Consider the following 13,546-nt stretch of genomic DNA (forward strand, 5'->3'; position numbering starts at 1 on the left):
GTCATGTACAAATAGACCTTGTTAGTCAGAGAGCAGACATTCCAGAGGGCACGTGAGAAGTGAAGAGTAAAGTGGACATGGAATGTGGATTACATTAGATGGGTTAATACGCTTAGCAGGGAGGTGGAGAGAGAGAGGCAAGAGGCAGAGAGTGGTGTAGGGGTTGAGGAAGGGGTTGAGGAAGAGATGTTGCATGTACCTTATCAGAACATTAAAGAACATCAATTCACACTGGTGCAGAGTTGATGATGAATCCAGTTCACCTCCAATTCAATTTTAACAGAAATGTTTCATTCTTCATTACTGAAAAAAAAGAAAAGTAAAAAACATTTCATTACTATTTTCAAAATGGATTGAATTCGCCCCAACAATGACTATGTGTTACCAATATATCCCTCTCAGTCCCACTGCAGCATATACTGTACCAGTGTGAAAGTAGGAAGGTACACAGTACCGGTAAAACAATACGTGCCGGTACTATGCACCATATGAATTATAAGGGGATGTAAATCTCCCAGTCTCTCTCCATATCCGCAACAGAGCGGGCTCCGGTCAGTGGCATGGATGCCCATATATGGGTATGCTCATATTTGGGCATCCCATGTCACTGACCGGAGCGGCTCTGAGTATAGGGATATATGCGGAGACGCAGAGGTGCAAGGAAATGGGAGGAGGCACGGTGAGAAACAGGGAGAGACCACAGGAAGATAGAGGGCAACAACTTCCACAAGGTACTTGTATGGGTATAATTGTTTGTATTTTGTGCAGAGGGGGTAATTTCAGATAAAATACAATTCTCCACCCTCTACGAAACAATTCCACTTTGTTCAGTAAGCCAGAAAGTCTTGGTCCCATGTGGGACTGAATTTAATGCAAATAAGGTCCCTTAATACACAAGTAAAGAATAAAGTTACTTATTCTCTACTGTAAGAAGTGCCACATTGCCCACTATTTGGGTCCTGTGCCCAGATTGTGACCATGCATGGCAGAGGTGAGATTCCCCAACTCCAATTTGCTACACTCTCCAAGAGAGATAATTGTGATCAGAGGTGGAACTAGGGGAGGGTGTGAGCAGGGTCACTGCCCAGGGAGTAACCTGACTGGGGGCACGGAAATCTCATTTAGTGCATATGTTGCGGCACTGCATTGATTGACCGGTCAATCTGCACTGCTGCCTGTCACAGTGACATCCTGATCGGGCACTGTGATCAGCTATAGCACTGACCCAGGTGAGATAGTTCAGCACTTTACAAGGAGGGAACAGATGTTGTGGGTGACAGATGCTGGAGGTAGGCCAAGACTGTTGGCCAGAGTAACGTGGAGACTTACTGCACTCTGCATGCCCATCCTCTCCCTGACATCAGGGGAAGGAAGTGGCCCTGGGGTGTGTGTAGGTATGCCAGATGTCAGTGTATGCATAAGTAAGTATGCCTGTGTAGTGGGAGGTGTAGGGGCGTTAAGCTGGAGGACTTAAAACAGGCACAAAAGCACATAGATACCTCTGATTATACCGCACCAAATGCTGATAATATCATGCTGTAGCTGCACTTTACAGAAGATGATGCAGATGTCATCATTGGTTGGTGGGTTCATTAAATCAATCCATCATATCATAACCACACTGTGCATATGATGTACTGAATCAGTAACACCAGGAAGACATCTCCATGTTAGGAGTAGAGTTGAAGTTAACAGAATATGTCCAGCACTGTGGTGTGTAGCCCATTAAATAATAATTGTGCACATTACCAGAACAACATACTGTCAACTGCAAGATCATTTTGCTGCTTGTAGCGTATGCTCATCCTGTACAGTGTTGTAGTAGATCCGTCTCTTCAGTGTTCACTGCAACAAAAGTAAGACATTGCATTAATATTACAGACGTTTGGGGGCTGAAATCTCACTTCGCTGCGGACAATTTCCCTTTGCATAAGATTCTTGTGATTATGTCAATGATGATCAATAACTGCATCATAACACAGCCGCTCTATACAGAAGATGTACTTGCTCTCATTGGTCATTGAGGTAATACGTCACACAATGTACAGATATAGCAAGGATTATTTCTCCCACTTGTGCATTATGGCATTATGATGGGAAATGTTGTGAGATTCTGCATTATCAGCATCACTGAATCTTTGGAAATTAAGTGATATTCTATGTTTTAATGCAATATTATGGGTGATCAGCCGGTAAAATAATAATAGCTTGCTGTATCTGTAGCCATGCTCTACCCATGATGTGCTGAACCAATGACTGCAGGAGAGATTCAGAGTGCTAAACATGACTGGAACGCATCTCTGAATAATGGGCAGCAAAGCAGTGGCAGAATAGGAGGTGAAAGTATTTAAAATGGAAGATCCTTAGCAGCTGTGTGGAGAGGTAGACAGTACAGACTGACCAAGTAAATGGTAAAAGGAGTAACTTCAACATTACTTGGCTTTGTTCTCCACATTGAAGCTTTCCTCCTCTTTAAATCACTAATACTGATGCCATGTGTAACCTGTACTGAGAGTTATATAATCTACTGGCCTAGATGAAACCATATGATGCAAACAGGATCCATCCCACTCCAGATTCATAGAATTGAACCACCTCAACCTTTCATAACAATCACATAGAACTGCAGCTGTGCGCTACTGCACATGTTCTTGTTATGAATGGTAGTAGATGTGGTCCTTGGGTCTTTACTTCATACTGTAGCCACACTCTACTCATGATGTATTGAATCAACGAAAACTTGCATGGTTCAGATCACAGGAAGGGGTAGAGTAGAGATGAAAATATTCAATGTGAAACCCGTAGCAGCCGGATTGTGTGGAGTCAATAAAACGACAAATACTAAATGGTAAATGAGAAATATACACATTGCTTATCTGTCTCTGTGTAGTAATTTTCCTTCTCTTCAACTGTCCTTCAAATTTTCTCTTTTGCAAGAAAAGGAACACATGGCTTCAATATTCACTTCTGTTCTGCAGTCATCCCTCCTGAAATAAAAGTTAAGCATTGCATTGTTATTATGATAATACATACAATAAACATTGCTCCAAACCATTTGATGCAAAGCAAATCCACCTCCCACCCACAGCTGTGCTCCTTCTAGAGCATGCATGTCAAACTCCAGTCCTCGAGGGTCCCAAACAGGCCAGGTTTTCAGTAGGATATCCTGAAAACCTGGCCTGTTTGCTGCCCTCGAGGACTGGAGTTTGACATCCTTGTTCTTGAGCTTCTACACGCAAGTCATCCATGTGAGTGACACTGTACTGCAGTCCTGGTCTGCACACAATCTACTGAATCAATGACATCACACTGTAAAGGCAATCTACAAGATGTATTAGTTGTCCACACTTCCGAAATGTTACTTTATGTCCAAATCACTTATTCCCATGACCTGATATTTGTATTTGTTATTTATAGGATTGTCACAAAGAGTGTTGATGAGGTCACCAAATGATAGTATGTAGAGAGAAAGAGAGATCTCAGAACAGAGCCCTGATGTATACCCACAGACAGATCAATAGAAGACGAAGACATGTTAGCAACAGAGATGGAGAATGTGTGACAGGAAAGTTATGATGAAAACCAGGATAGAACTGTGTTACGGATACCAAGAGAGAGTTTAGAATATGAAGGAGGAGAGTGATTGAGAGCATCAAACGCAGCAGATAGATCAAGTTAGGATTAGTAGGAAAAAGTGACCTTGGAATTTGCTTTAAGCACAGTCTGTAGAACGAGCTGTACGAAAGGCAGGTTGTAAAGGATCCAGGAGGGAATGTGATTTAAGAATGTTGACATTCTAGCAATTAGGAGACAAACAGCAGGAGGGATACAGGGCGGTAGTTAGTAAGGCACATAGGGGTGTAGGTTGTTTCTGAGAAAAGGGTGACCACTACAGGCTTAAAGTAAGAGGGTAAAGAGCCAGAGAATAGGGAGGAATTGAAGATGTGGGTGAGAGTGGGGACTAATCGATGCAGTAAGGTGTGAGGGGATACGATCTAGAGGGCATGTGGTAGAGGGAGAAGAGAAGATGATTAGCTTCCAGCTCTGTAAGAGAAGAAAAGGAGTCAAATGCAGAAGGAGAATTAGGTAGAAGGAGAGAAGGGGGAAGGGACAGAAGGAATCTCCTTGTGGGTGGCATCCACCTTGCCTCTGAAGTAGTCAAATGCTTGAGGAGAAGTGAAGGAAGGATGGCAAGTGTGAGGAGAAGGTTAGTGGAGGGAGTCAAATACAGGGAAAAAAAGACAGCGTAAATTAAATTTGAGTGTTGATGAATGTGAAAAAAAAGTAGTGTGGTTTGGCCCCAGAGAGCAGCTTTATACAGGACTGGAGACATTTTTACTGTAGGAAAAATCAAATATCAATTGTGTGATTTCCTCATAGGCATTAAGAACAGCGAGTGGAAGTGTGATGAACATGTTTGGGAATTGTAGCCAAGGGGTGTGGGCTAGAGGGACAAGTGTGTCAGAGCCTAGAGGGGGCATATAGATAGGAGGATAGCATTGTAAGAGTTAATAAGATTGTTAGTTTAAGCGGAAAGAGAGAGAGAGCAGAGAGGTTAGAGTAGATGTCAGAGGAGAGGTTTAATTAAGCAGAGGCAAATCAGTGGGACAGGTAAGATGGGGTGAGGGGAATGACTGATTGTGAATGATGAGAGCAGAAGAGGTCATGTACAACTAGAGCCTTGTTAGTCAGAGAACGGACATTCCAGATGGCATAGGAGAAGGGAAGAGAAAAGTAAGGAAAGGAATGTGGATTACATTAGATAGGTTAACACTCTTAGCAGGGAGGCCCGATGTGTTATATGAGCAGGTTCAAGATTATAAGAGATATCCCACACATCAGCAAACATAGAAGGAGACACAGAGATAGGTGTAGAGAGAGACAGAGATAGCTCTATGTAGAGAGAGAGGGACGTAGAGAGAATGAGACAGATAGGCGCAGAGAGAGGGGGCGCAGAGAGAGGAGGCGCCAAAAGAGGGGGGCGCAGAGAGAGGGGGCCCAGAGAATAGGATATTAAAGAGTGCTTTTCATTGAGCAGTGCAGAAATAGCTGCAATAGAGGTCTGTACAAATGGTGCAGTGTGTAGACACATGCAAAGGTAGGGGAAGGAAAGAGGAGAACATGTGGATAAAAGCAGGAGTGTGGAAGTTAGAGAAATTAGAAAAGTTAACAGAGGAGTGAGGAAACAGCAAGCAGAAAGAACAAGAGAGAGGTTACATTGGGATGACGTTCTGTGGTAAAGAGAAAATGCTAGGAGAGAGCTTTCAAATATTAGAGGACATGAATTGAGGGAGCAAATGTATAAATCAAAACCTGAGGGGGAGGTATAGCACGAAAGCTTGCACAGCAGATTATAGTCTTAATGTTGCGTGTACCTGTCAGGGTATTCAAGAAGTTAAATTCTCACAAGTGCAGAGTTCATGATGAAATGCTGAATCTAGTCCCCCTCCAATTTAATTTTAATATAACTTTTCCATTCTTCATTACTGCAAAAAGCAAACAAAACCAAACCACATTGCATTACTATTTTCAAAATGGATTGAATGGCATATTCAACAGTGACTGTGTGATGCCAATATTCCCACTCACTCGTAGTGAAGCACATATTGTACTAGTGTTGAAAGTAGGCCGGTAGAGTCAGGTACGCAGTACTGATAAAACAATAAGTGCCCGTCGTAAGTACCAGCTCCGCAACAGTGCAGGCATCACATTAGTGACGTGGATGAACATATATGGATAAGCCCATATTAAGGCATCACGTGACCAGAGCCGTCACTGACTGGGTATACGTAAAAGACGCAGGGAGATGCAAGGAAAGGGAGGGAGAGAGACAGGGAGAAGATGTGAAACGGAGGAAGGCACGGATGGAGGGAGTTCTTCCGAGCTTCTGCGGGCCTCTCTCTTTCACTGGTGCATGCCGGGAGCTGGTCCCAACATCCACAAAGTGTGTGTGTATTATTGGTTGTATTTTTATGGGGGTAGGAGGGTAGTGTGTATATTGTGTGTGTGGGAGTATTATATTGTGTGTAGAGGTGCAGAGGAGAGTACTAGATTGTGTATCTTGTGTAAGGGTGTTGTGTATATTGTGTTTGGAGCTATAATATTATTGGGGGAGATTAGTATTGAGGAGGTATTATAGTGTGTATTGTGGGGAGTATTAGTGTGTGTATTGTTTGTGGGTGACAGATGCTGGGGGTATGCAGCAATCCCTGCACTGAGGTCCGAGGCGGCTCTGCATCGCTCGCACACACTGTGGATGACCAAGCATGTGCCATGATAATCATGGCCTTAGAGGGATGAGTGTGTCAGAGCCTAGAAGGGGCATATATATGATGGAGGAGGGAGGAGGAGGAGGGAGGAGGAGGAGGGAGGAGGAGGAGATGATAGCATTGTAAAAGTTAACAAGATAGTTAGTTTAAGCAGAAAGTGAGGAGAGGTTAGAGATAAGGGTAGATGTCAGAGGAGAGAGTTCAATTAAGCTGAGGTATCGAGTAGGACAGGGGTGAGGGGAATGAGAGGTGGTGGATGATGAGAGCAGAAGAGGTCATGTACAAATAGACCTTGTTAGTCAGAGAGCAGTCATTCCAGAGGGCACGTGAGAAGTGAAGAGTAAAGTGAGACATGGAATGTGGATTACATTAGATGGGTTTAATACGCTTAGCAGGGAGGTGGAGAGAGAGAGGCAAGAGGCAGAGAGTGGTGCAGGGGTTGAGGAAGAGATGTTGCATGTACCTTATCAGAACATTAAAGAACATCAATTCACACTGGTGCAGAGTTGATGATGAATCCAGTTCACCTCCAATTCAATTTTAACAGAATGTTTCATTCTTCATTACTGAAAAAAAAGAAAAGTAAAAAACATTTCATTACTATTTTCAAAATGGATTGAATTCCCCCAACAATGACTATGTGTTACCATATATCCCTCTCAGTCCCACTGCAGCATATACTGTACCAGTGTGAAAGTAGGAAGGTACACAGTACCGGTAAAACAATACGTGCCGGTACTATGCACCATATGAATTATAAGGGGATGTAAATCTCCCAGTCTCTCTCCATATCCGCAACAGAGCGGGCTCCGGTCAGTGGCATGGATGCCCATATATGGGTATGCTCATATTTGGGCATCCCATGTCACTGACCGGAGCCGGCTCTGAGTATAGGGATATATGCGGAGACGCACAGGTGCAAGGAAATGGGAGGAGGCACGGTGAGAAACAGGGAGAGACCACAGGAAGATAGAGGGCAACAACTTCCACAAGTACTTGTATGGGTATATTGTTTGTATTTTGTGCAGAGGGGGTAATTTCAGATAAAATACAATTCTCCACCCTCTACGAAACAATTCCACTTTGTTCAGTAAGCCAGAAAGTCTTGGTCCCATGTGGACTGAATTTAATGCAAATAAGGTTCCTTAATACACAAGTAAAGATAAAGTTACTTATTCTCTACTGTAAGAAGTGCCACATTGCCACTATTTGGGTCCTGTGCCCAGATTGTGACCATGCATGGCAGAGGTGAGATTCCCCCAACTCCAATTTGCTACACTCTCCAAGAGAGATAATTGTGATCAGAGGTGGAACTAGGGGAGGGTGTGAGCAGGGTCACTGCCCAGGGAGTAACCTGACTGGGGGCACGGAAATCTCATTTAGTGCATATGTTGCGGCACTGCATTGATTGACCGGTCAATCTGCACTGCTGCCTGTCACAGTGACATCCTGATCGGGCACTGTGATCAGCTATAGCACTGACCCAGGTGAGATAGTTCAGCACTTTACAAGGAGGGAACAGATGTTGTGGGTGACAGATGCTGGAGGTAGGCCAAGACTGTTGGCCAGAGTAACGTGGAGACTTACTGCACTCTGCATGCCCATCCTCTCCCTGACATCAGGGGAAGGAAGTGGCCCTGGGGTGTGTGTAGGTATGCCAGATGTCAGTGTATGCATAAGTAAGTATGCCTGTGTAGTGGGAGGTGTAGGGGCGTTAAGCTGGAGGACTTAAACACAGCACCAAAAGCACATAGATACCTCTGATTATACCGCACCAAATGCTGATAATATCATGCTGTAGCTGCACTTTACAGAAGATGATGCAGATGTCATCATTGGTTGGTGGGTTCATTAAATCAATCCATCATATCATAACCACACTGTGCATATGATGTACTGAATCAGACACCAGGAAGACATCTCCATGGTAGGAGTAGAGTTGAAGTTAACAGAATATGTCCAGCACTGTGGTGTGTAGCCCATAAATAATAATTGTGCACATTACCAGACAACATACTGTCAACTGCAAGATCATTTGCTGCTTGTAGCGTATGCTCATCTGTACAGTGTTGTAGTAGATCCGTCTCTTCAGTGTTCACTGCAACAAAAGTAAGACATTGCATTAATATTACAGACGTTTGGGGGCTGAAATCTCACTTCGCTGCGGACAATTTCCCTTTGCATAAGATTCTTGTGATTATGTCAATGATGATCAATAACTGCATCATAACACAGCCGCTCTATACAGAAGATGTACTTGCTCTCATTGGTCATTGAGGTAATACGTCACACAATGTACAGATATAGCAAGGATTATTTCTCCCACTTGTGCATTATGGCATTATGATGGGAAATGTTGTGAGATTCTGCATTATCAGCATCACTGAATCTTTTGGAAATTAAGTGTATTCTATGTTTTAATGCAATATTATGGGTGATCAGCCGGTAAAATAATAATAGCTTGCTGTATCTGTAGCCATGCTCTACCCATGATGTGCTGAACCAATGACTGCAGAGAGATTCAGAGTGCTAAACATGACTGGAACGCATCTCTGAATAATGGGCAGCAAAGCAGTGCAGAATAGGAGGGTGAAAGTATTTAAAATGGAAGATCCTTAGCAGCTGTGTGGAGAGTAGACAGTACAGACTGACCAAGTAAATGGTAAAAGGAGTAACTTCAACATTACTTGGCTTTGTTCTCCACATTGAAGCTTCCTCCTCTTTAAATCACTAATACTGATGCCATGTGTAACCTGTACTGAGAGTTATATAATCTACTGGCCTAGATGAAACCATATGATGCAAACAGGATCCATCCCACTCCAGATTCATAGAATTGAACCACCCTCAACCTTTCATAACAATCACATAGAACTGCAGCTGTGCGCTACTGCACATGTTCTTGTTATGAATGGTAGTAGGATGTGGTCCTTGGGTCTTTACTTCATACTGTAGCCACACTCTACTCATGATGTATTGAATCAACGAAAACTTGCATGGTTCAGATCACAGGAAGGGGTAGAGTAGAGATGAAAATATTCAATGTGAAAACCCGTAGCAGCCGGATTGTGTGGAGTCAATAAAACGACAAATACTAAATGGTAAATGAGAAATATACACATTGCTTATCTGTCTCGTGTAGTAATTTTCCTTCTCTTCAACTGTCCTTCAAATTTTCTCTTTTGCAAGAAAAGGAACACATGGCTTCAATATTCACTTCTGTTCTGCAGTCATCCCTCCTGAAATAAAAGGTTAAGCATTGCAGTGTTATTATGATAATACATACAATAAACTTGCTCCAAACCATTTGATGCAAAGCAAATCCACCTCCCACCCACAGCTGTGCCTCCTTCTAGGAGCATGCATGTCAAGACTCCAGTCCTCGAGGGGTCCCAAACAGGCCAGGTTTTCAGTAGGGATATCCTGAAAACCTGGCCTGTTTGCGGCCCTCGAGGACTGGAGTTTGACATCCTTGTTCTTGAGCTTCTACCACGCAAGTCATCCATGTGAGTGACACTGTACTGCAGTCCTGGTCTGCACACAATCTACTGAATCAATGACATCACACTGTAAAGGCAATCTACAAGATGTATTAGTCTGTCCACACTTCCGAAATGTTACTTTTATGTCCAAATCACTTATTCCCATGACCTGATATTTGTATTTGTTATCTTATAGGATTGTCACAAAGAGGTTGATGAGGTCACCAAATGATAGTATGTAGAGAGAAAGAGAGATCTCAGAACAGGAGCCCTGATGTATACCCACAGACAGATCAATAGAAGACGAAGACCATGTTAGCAACAGAGATGGAGAATGTGTGACAGGAAAGTTATGATGAAAACCAGGATAGAACTGTGTACGGATACCAAGAGAGAGTTTAGAATATGAAGAGGAGAGTGATTGAGAGCATCAAACGCAGCAGATAGATCAAGTAGGATTAGTAGGGAAAAAGTGACCTTGGGAATTTGCTTTAAGCACAGTCTGTAGAACGAGCTGTACGAAAGGCAGGTTGTAAAGGATCCAGGAGGGAATGTGATTTAAGAATGTTGACATTCTAGCAATTAGGAGAGCAAACAGCAGGAGGGATACAGGGCGGTAGTTAGTAAGGCACATAGGTGTAGGTTGTTTCTGAGAAAAGGGTGACCACTACAGGCTTAAAGTACGTAAGAGGGTAAAGAGCCAGAGAATAGGGAGGAATTGAAGATGTGGGTGAGAGTGGGGACTAAGAGATGCAGTAAGGTGTGAGGGGATACGATCTAGAGGGCATGTGGTAGAGGGAGAAGAGAAGATGATTTGCTTCCAGCTCTGTAAGAGAAGAAAAAGAGTCAAATGCAGAAGGAGAATTAGGTAGAAGGAGAGAAGGGGGAAGGGACAGAAGGAATCTCCTTGTGGGTGGCATCCACCTTGCCTCTGAAGTAGTCAAATGCTTGAGGAGAAGTGAAGGAAGGATGGCAAGTGTGAGGAGAAGGTTAGTGGAGGGAGTCAAATACAGGGAAAAAAAGACAGCGTAAATTAAATTTGAGTGTTGATGAATGTGAAAAAAAAGTAGTGTGGTTTTGGCCCCAGAGAGCAGCTTTATACAGGACTGGAGACATTTTTACTGTAGAAAAAATCAAATATCAATTGTGTGATTTCCTTCATAGGCATTAAGAACAGCGAGTGGAAGTGTGATGAACATGTTTGGGAATTTAGCCAAGGGTGTGGGCTAGAGGCGACAAGTGTGTCAGAGCCTAGAGGGGGCATATAGATAGGAGGATAGCATTGTAAGAGTTAATAAGATTGTTAGTTTAAGCGGAAAGAGAGAGAGAGCAGAGAGGTTAGAGTAGATGTCAGAGGAGAGTTTAATTAAGCAGAGGCAAATCAGTGGGACAGGTAATGATGGGGTGAGGGGAATGACTGATTGTGAATGATGAGAGCAGAAGAGGTCATGTACAACTAGAGCCTTGTTAGTCAGAGAACGGACATTCCAGATGGCATAGGAGAAGGGAAGAGAAAAGTAAGGAAAGGAATGTGGATTACATTAGATAGGTTAACACTCTTAGCAGGGAGGCAGAGGCAGGGAGGCCCGATGTGTATATGAGCAGGTTCAAGATTATAAGAGATATCCCACACATCAGCAAACATAGAAGGAGACACAGAGATAGGTGTAGAGAGAGACAGAGATAGCTCTATGTAGAGAGAGAGGGACGTAGAGAGAATGAGACAGATAGGCGCAGAGAGAGGGGGCGCAGAGAGAGGAGGCGCCAAAAGAGGGGGCGCAGAGAGAGGGGGCACAGAGAATAGGGTATTAAAGAGTGCTTTTCATTGGAGCAGTGCAGAAATAGCTGCAATAGAGGTCTGTACAAATGGTGACAGTGTGTAGACACATGCAAAGGTAGGGGAAGGAAAGAGGAGAACATGTGGATAAAAGCAGGAGTGTGGAAGTTAGAGAAATTAGAAAAGTTTAACAGAGGAGTGAGGAAACAGCCAGCAGAAAGAACAAGAGAGAGGTTACATTGGGATGACGTTCTGTGGTAAAGAGGAAAATGCTAGGAGAGAGCTTTCAAATATTAGAGGACATGAATTGAGGGAGCAAATGTATAAATCAAAACCTGAGGGGGAGGTATAGCACGAAAGCTTGCACAGCAGACTTATAGTCTTAATGTTGCGTGGTACCTGTCAGGGGTATTCAAGAAGTTAAATTCTCACAAGTGCAGAGTTCATGATGAAATGCTGAATCTAGTCCCCCCCCATCCATTTAATTTTAACTATAACTTTTCCATTCTTCATTACTGCAAAAAGCAAACAAAACAAAACCACATGTGCATTACTATTTTCAAAATGGATTGAATGGCATATTCAACAGTGAACTGTGTGATGCCAATATTCCCCACTCACTCGTAGTGAAGCACATATTGCGTACTAGTGTTGAAAGTAGGCCGGTAGAGTCCAGGTACGCAGTACTGATAAAACAATAAGTGCCCGTCGTAAGTACCAGCTCCGCAACAGTGCGGGCATCACATTAGTGACGTGGATGAACATATATGGATAAGCCCATATTAAGGCATCACGTGACCAGAGCCGTCACTGACTGGGTATACGTAAAGACCGCAGGGAGATGCAAGGAAAGGGAGGGAGAGAGACAGGGAGAAGATGTGAAACGGAGGAAGGCACGGATGGAGGGAGTTCTTCCGAGCTTCTGCGGGCCTCTCTCTTTCACTGGTGCATGCCGGGAGCTGGTCCAACATCCACAAAGTGTGTGTGTATTAATTGGTTGTATTTTATGGGGGTAGGAGGGTAGTGTGTATATTGTGTGTGTGGGAGTATTATATTGTGTGTAGAGGTGCAGAGGAGGAGTACTAGATTGTGTATCTTGTGTAAGGGTGTTGTGTATATTGTGTTTGGAGCTATAATATTATTGGGGGAGATTAGTATTGAGGAGGTATTATAGTGTGTATTGTGGGGAGTATTAGTGTGTGTATTGTTTGTGGGTGACAGATGCTGGGGGTATGCAGCAATCCCTGCACTGAGGTCCGAGGGCGGCTCTGCATCGCTCGCACGCGACTGTGGATGACCAAGCATGTGCCCATGATAATCATGGCCTTAGAGGGATGAGTGTGTCAGAGCCTAGAAGGGGCATATATATGATGGAGGAGGGAGGAGGGAGGAGGGAGGAGGAGGAGATGATAGCATTGTAAAAGTTAACAAGATAGTTAGTTTAAGCAGAAAGTGAGGAGAGGTTAGAGATAAGGGTAGATGTCAGAGGAGAGAGTTCAATTAAGCTGAGGTATCGAGTAGGGACAGGGGTGAGGGGAATGAGAGGTGGTGGATGATGAGAGCAGAAGAGGTCATGTACAAATAGACCTTGTTAGTCCAGAGAGCAGTCATTCCAGAGGGCACGTGAGAAGTGAAGAGTAAAGTGAGACATGGATTGTGGATTACATAGATGGTTAATACGCTTAGCAGGGAGGTGGAGAGAGAGAGGCAAGAGGCAGAGAGTGGTGCAGGGGTTGAGGAAGAGATGTTGCATGTACCTTATCAGAACATTAAAGAACAATCAATTCACACTGGTGCAGAGTTGATGATGAATCCAGTTCACCTCCAATTCAATTTAACAGAAATGTTTCATTCTTCATTACCTGAAAAAAAAGAAAAGTAAAAAACATTTCATTACTATTTTCAAAATGGATTGAATTCCCCCAACAATGACTATGTGTTACCGAATATATCGAAAGTAGGAAGGTACACAGTACCGGTAAAACAATACGTGCCGGTACTATGCACCATATGAATTA

General features: G+C 43.5%; 1 long non-coding RNA gene across 17 annotated transcripts in view; it reads right to left on the bottom strand.

Moving 5' to 3' along the window:
• LOC142476707 (uncharacterized) overlaps positions 1–13,546 on the bottom strand; it is a 65,947-nt gene that overhangs the window by 14,569 nt on the left and 37,832 nt on the right. For 10 of the 17 annotated variants that reach the window (XR_012791916.1, XR_012791920.1, XR_012791919.1 and 7 more), the window contains 4 exons: positions 6,733–6,835; positions 5,376–5,486; positions 2,868–2,987; positions 1,750–1,845 (listed from right to left, as the gene is read on the bottom strand). This is a non-coding gene — a long non-coding RNA (uncharacterized LOC142476707). Of the gene's footprint in view, positions 1–199; positions 304–1,749; positions 1,846–2,867; positions 2,988–5,375; positions 5,487–6,732; positions 6,836–13,546 lie in introns of all 17 variants that reach the window. The other 7 variants (XR_012791925.1, XR_012791926.1, XR_012791927.1 and 4 more) reach the window with 6 other exon arrangements.

This window comes from Ascaphus truei, unplaced genomic scaffold (genome assembly GCF_040206685.1).
Source record: "Ascaphus truei isolate aAscTru1 unplaced genomic scaffold, aAscTru1.hap1 HAP1_SCAFFOLD_1649, whole genome shotgun sequence".
NCBI lineage: Eukaryota > Metazoa > Chordata > Amphibia > Anura > Ascaphidae > Ascaphus > Ascaphus truei.